Source organism: Gavialis gangeticus, unplaced genomic scaffold (assembly GCF_001723915.1).
Source record: "Gavialis gangeticus isolate Ggan-Ray unplaced genomic scaffold, GavGan_comp1, whole genome shotgun sequence".
Classification (NCBI taxonomy): Eukaryota; Metazoa; Chordata; order Crocodylia; family Gavialidae; genus Gavialis; species Gavialis gangeticus.
Window position 1 is genome coordinate 143,159,198 of NW_017729032.1, and position 5,835 is coordinate 143,165,032.

Genomic DNA, 5,835 nt, shown 5'->3' on the forward strand with positions numbered 1-5,835 from the left:
CCCCACATATCTGAAAAAGGACTTTTTATTGCCCTTGATGCTCGAAGCTAGTTGGAGTTCAGTTGCAGCCTTGGCTTTAAGATGGGGTTTAAGTAGCAAGGGGTGGAGAGGAGGCCTCTCCTTTTGTAGCTACCATCAGTCTGACTTCTGAGCCAAGCTTCCAGGCCCTAAAATGTTCTTTGTAACCTCCATACTGTGTGTCAGGACCAAATGGAAGGGAAGGTGGAAGGACTGACTCTACCAGCTCTGTGCTTGTTGAGAGGTCTTGGCTACAAAGAGAACTGTTAGCTGGCCTTCTGGTACCATACACTGGCTTTCTGGTACCATCGTTTTCGGAAAGAAATAGATTGCACTAAACGTGACAGCTGTATTCAGAAGATGTTCACAGGGAAGGACAGACCAAGGTGTCTCTGAAAGATCTTCATCTGCTCCTCCAACTTCACTCTCAAATGACACAAGTTGAACATGGTCTTAGGTTGTCAGTAGTTCCATAATACTACTTCTGTCAATATGCACTGTTTATTTTTCAGGAACAAACTAAATATTTGTCTCAAATGCACTTCGTGTACAGACTTTTAAAAAAGGTGTAACAGGGGGAGGGTATGAGGAACTGTTTCTGATTAGCTGTCACAACAAGCCAAATCGGCTTCCCAGTCCCTGACCCACTCCTCATTGCAGCATATGCTCTACTAGTGGCTTTTTGTGCATGTTGCGGGGAGGGTAGGAGAGGCCCTTGTTAAAATCTTAGGGAACACTTCCACCTGCCTGCTGCTATGGAGAGGCAGTGCTGCCTGAAGTTTCCTCTTCCCTCCCTCTGTTCAGCCAGCGAGCTGCTGTTCTCCTGTTACTAAGTAGGAGCATGCTCAGTCTGCCCCAGAGGACAAAGAATAAAGCGCTCCTCTGCACTCCATTCTCTCACAGCTCAGACAGGAGTACAAATGTGCATCTCGCCTCCAGGTTTAATAAAAATAAACTGAAAGATTTTATTTTAATACCAGTAACTTATTTTGACTATTCAGCCTTGCTGTGAGTAGGTCCAGCTTCATTGACCATTGGAGAACATTGGAACTGCCTGCATTTACACCACAACTGTATTCACTTCGATATATTTTCCTGCTTTATGATGGCTGTGAGTAGTAGTATTTGGCATTTAACTTTTTCAAATGTAATGATCAACCCACAGCCTCCCCTGCCCCCCAGCTCCTTTGTATCACTTCTTAAGTCATTATGTAGGGCTCAAGTCTTTTGTTTATAATTTCTACTGCACTGAGTGAACCATAATAAGTGTGTGTATGTCCAATGAACTATTTTTATAAGGTGGAGTGAGATAGAAGCTAAATAATCAGTAATATTCATGACTTGAAGCAGATTTAAAGGAATAACATTTTGGAAGATGTTATGTTTATGACTTTAAAAGCTCAATAAAGCTCAATTACCTGACATTAAACTAAGAATTTAAAAGAGCAAACTGTTCCTTTTCCCTTGTTTCTTTATTTTTCAATGAGTCTTTTGCTGGGCCTCTTCATTATTCTCTAAGCCTGGTCAGGATGACCCTCCTCCTTCTCCTTTATGTGTACAACTTTGTATACGTTACTGTTTACTTTAAGGTTCAACACTGTAGGGCCTGTATCAGTAGCATAACAAAAGCGGGGCAACCTGGGCAGCTGTCTCAGGTGCTGCCTTGGATGGGCAGAGGAAGGTAGCTAAAAAAAAAATGCTGCTGCCACAGTTGTATAATCACAGTGGTGGCATGGTAGCAACCAGAATTAACCATTGCCCTGTGTGTAACAGCTGCCCAGCTGACGCACCCAACTGTATTGGTATTCCTCTGACCTGTATGAGAAGCTATAAAGTACACAAAAAATCCTTAACAAAAGAAAAAAAGTATAAATATTGCTGTTGTTTCCATCCCAGTAATATGATGAATTACTTATAATTAAAGAATTTCAAACAATTTAGGTGGAAATGTGATTTGCAAACTAATGTTGCCATTCCAATTGTAACTAATGAGGGAAGGGACTGATGAAATCTTAATCCTCTAGAGAAATTGATATTTATTTATTTTAACTTCTTAATCTTCCTTTAGTAGTAGCGATATAATAGGAAAATGCATGATTGGCCTGTTAGGTTCATTCCAATAATACTCAAACAACATTAAAATAGTGTAGTCTGTCTTCTCTGAATCTGATGGTGCTTTTGATTTAAGTTTATTAGCTTCTTGTAAACTGGGAATGCCATCATCCTCTTATCAAGACTCTGTTCATCTTGAAGCATTCCAACTCTCTCCCAAAATTCTTTGCTGCTGCATAACTGAAAGATAAATATTTTCAATACATATTGCACACTATGCACTTTCTAAAGGTAGGTTCTCATCTTATTTACACTCCATTTACTCCAGATTTATGGCAGTGGAAAGAAGAGTATTACCTGACTCATTAATGAATAGTATTAGGATTATTGCCAGGGGTTTTTGATATGCATATTATTCATTTTACTGAAACCAATGCGGAAAAGCTGTTTGGTTAAAATTGGCATAAGTATAGAAAAGGTTTGACTGTTATTGTCAAATAACACAGAACAAAAGGAATGCACAGAATAAAAGGAATTTGCACAGATCCAAGATTTTCCACAGAACAAATTCAACCTTTGGAAATGTACCCAAATCTTTCTGAAGCAACACTTCCAAAGGAAACCACAGCTTCCTTCCCAGTTCAATGCCTATTCTCCAAATAGACTAGGCAGCTTCTATGCCAAAGTTTATTTTTAGAACCAGAATCAGGGTTGAAGATTCCTCATCTGGTTCTAAATGGAAGGTAGAAAGAACAGAGACTGATGGAAGAAAAGGAGGGGGGAATGAGGCAGGAGAGAATACAACTACATGTTAGAAGTGGAAATCTCAGTGGAATTCAAAACAGGAGGAAAGGAAACAGTAAAAGAGATAATACAACTAGGTAGAGTTTTTCATTTGGTCAGCAAGATCCTAGGCACTACCTTCAGAGGCATAACCAGTAAGATCTGTGTCCTAGTTGCAATGTTCCTGGAAGCCCTGGTCCCATAGTCAGTCTTACACCCATTGCAGGGGGAAGTGTTAGCACAGTCAAGAATCAGGGGCTTAATGCCCCTGACAGCCACCACCCAATACTGCTAAATCCCATTGCCACCATGACAGGGAAACACTGAATTTGGCAGCACTCCTCTGCAGCATGGCAGCCTTGAACTTTACTCTGTCTCCAGATGTCACTCTGGCCCCTGCCCCTTTCTCAAATGCCACTTTAACCCTGCCCTCCCCACAAGTGCTACCACAACTGTTATGGGTTGACCCCCTGTACCTCAGCCGCCCAGGCCTCATGTCCCAGTCACCCACAACTAATTATGCTTCTGATCAGTTCTTTTGAATATGGGGTGGCTGTGGACATTAGAAACATTCATCTAGCCATTCAGAATATGGCTGTAGGTTATAAAGGTCTATAGTCATATTCTTATTACCATTAGGGAGATATCTGATCCTGTTACCACTGCTGCTTGGTTCCATATCTATTTACCAGAGAAATCTACAATAGCAGATCCATCAATCATAGTAATGTGTTTCTTTAAATGATGCTGTAAAGCTCTACCCCCATGAATTTGGATTGATCCCAGCTGTACCTCAACCTTACCTGCTGAAATTTTTTGCAAGTTTTTGACAGTTGTCCAATGGCATCCATGTTAAGAAATGACAGGATATATATAAGCAGATTGTCAGGCATTCGAACCAGGAAATCATAATGTCCCTGACACAAGTTCAGAATATATTCCAGCATCCTCTTACTAAAGACATCCTGTACCTTCCCTGTTACAGAAAAGAGAGAGGAGACAAGAAAAATAAGTAAAAAGTACTCTGCAGATAAATAGATCTCTGGAAATTAGTTATCTAAAGAACTGATTAAAACTACAATGCTTAAAGTTTAGGTGTCTGGTCCCCCAGGATGGATCTCCAAATTTAGGACCCTTAGGGGAATCAGACATATCTGAAGGTGATCTAAAAAAACTCCATATGCTAATAGGGAATGGTGAGCAAAGGGGTGTATCTGAACTCTTGTCCTCTCTCTGGAGCTCTGGCACTTGAATCAGGGCAGCAAGGGAGGAGACTCCATCTGCTTGGCAACGAGAATCTGGAACCTCCTGCTGAGAGAAGCTGTTGAGATTCAACAGACCATGTCAATACTTCAGCTAATTCTTTTATTGCAATTAAAAGGCTGGACAACTTCTATATGGATTACTTTAAGCATGATGCTACAAATGCTAAAAGTAACCTTGGCTACACAAACCAACAAATATTACTGAAAGCATTTACCATTTAGTTACACCCACACAATAAAGTCACAAGCATTTCATCAGAATATTTACAGCCCTTAAAAGTGAAGTTAACCTTTGCCTAAATAATATATAAAAAGCTACTGTGATTGGTGTTTATGGGAAGGAGGCTCTGGAAGACCATGATGTTTTTAAAACTTGGGCAGAAATACTTTAAGGCTAACATGGTGAGAGTAAAGAAAAAGATAAAGGAGATAAATTCCTTAATCTCTTCAAAATTACCCTAATCCTGTCTAAGACTGCATTTATGAACATCATAAGATCTCTTCCATTGACAAAACATTTGGCATCAACTTTAAAAGTTAAAAAAAAAATCCCAATTACATTAAAGACAAATTAATGTGTACTGCTCATAACCAAAGAAAAGTCACCCTACTGCTGCTATCACAAAAAATAAAAGGTTTGGAAAGGAACTCCCATGCTACCAAGTGAGCAAGCATGGGAGGGAATGATGACTAGAAAACAGTATTTAGAAGTTTGCTTTTGGGGATTGGCTTAGACAGCAGCAAGGGTTAATTGATTTCTAAAAGGCCTGTTCATGCCTTCAAGGCCCACTGTGTTTGACACAGGCAAGCAACAAGCAGACACACAGGCTAGAAAATTGAAGACATGTACCGCAGTGTTCCATAACATGAGATAAAGTGGCATTAGGTGCCCAACTGCAGAGCCCTTGAGATTTCCAGTTTCAGGGAATAGACCAAGTTAGGAGAAGACTGATTTGGAAAGAATCAAATTAGGATGTGTGCATGTGTTGGGTTTGTAAAACAAACGAATATGCTGAAGGGACAGAACATGGACAGTATGCTGACTACACAGAGACCAATCAGCAATACCCAAAGATGAAGAGTCATCTCAAAGGAAAAAAATATACAAAAGGATGAATCTCAAAGCAGCAAAGGGTCCCCAAGAGGAGAACCCAAAGCCATCATGGATAGAGGGCATACCACTAGCCCATCTCACCCACCCCACTGGGGAGGGAGGGCCTTGGCCTCTGACCTCCAGGCTGCTGACAGCTGACATTCAAGAGACAACCACACAGTGAAGTTTCCACTAGCCAGACATAACTTGACTCTGTGCAGCTCTAGGACTGGTAGATATAGAATTGTTTGAATTATTCTTATCTGCTATTAATAAAATTTGCCTATTATTGAATGGAGAGGTCATGGTCTGTCTGAGGGTTTGGGTCTGCCAGAAACAAGGTATCTGGGTCATAAATCTAGTGCTAACAGGAGATAGAGTAGACACTACATTGTGTCTATAATTTTTGTAAGGTTTAAAGAAATCCCAGGTGCAAGTAAGAGATGCTAAACTCAATAATATTATATAGTTAAGAGTAACTCCCCCAGGAAAGTAACAACTAGAGATGCAGAAATTTTGGGGGCCAATACCGATAGCCGATATTTAAGGAGGCATATCAGCCAATACCAATCCAATATTATTATCATCAGCATATAGAAGTAAAGCTAGTCTACACCACCTCTC

At 40.3% G+C, this 5,835-nt stretch overlaps 1 long non-coding RNA gene across 1 annotated transcript in view; it reads right to left on the reverse strand.

Moving 5' to 3' along the window:
• Positions 1-101: 101 nt before the first annotated feature.
• Positions 102-5,835, reverse strand: part of LOC109302401 — a 12,414-nt gene continuing 6,680 nt past the window's right edge. The window contains exons 3-4 of the long non-coding RNA XR_002098743.1: positions 3,657-3,829; positions 102-2,310 (exon numbers count right to left, since the gene is read on the reverse strand). This is a non-coding gene — a long non-coding RNA (uncharacterized LOC109302401). The remainder of the gene's footprint in view (positions 2,311-3,656; positions 3,830-5,835) is intronic.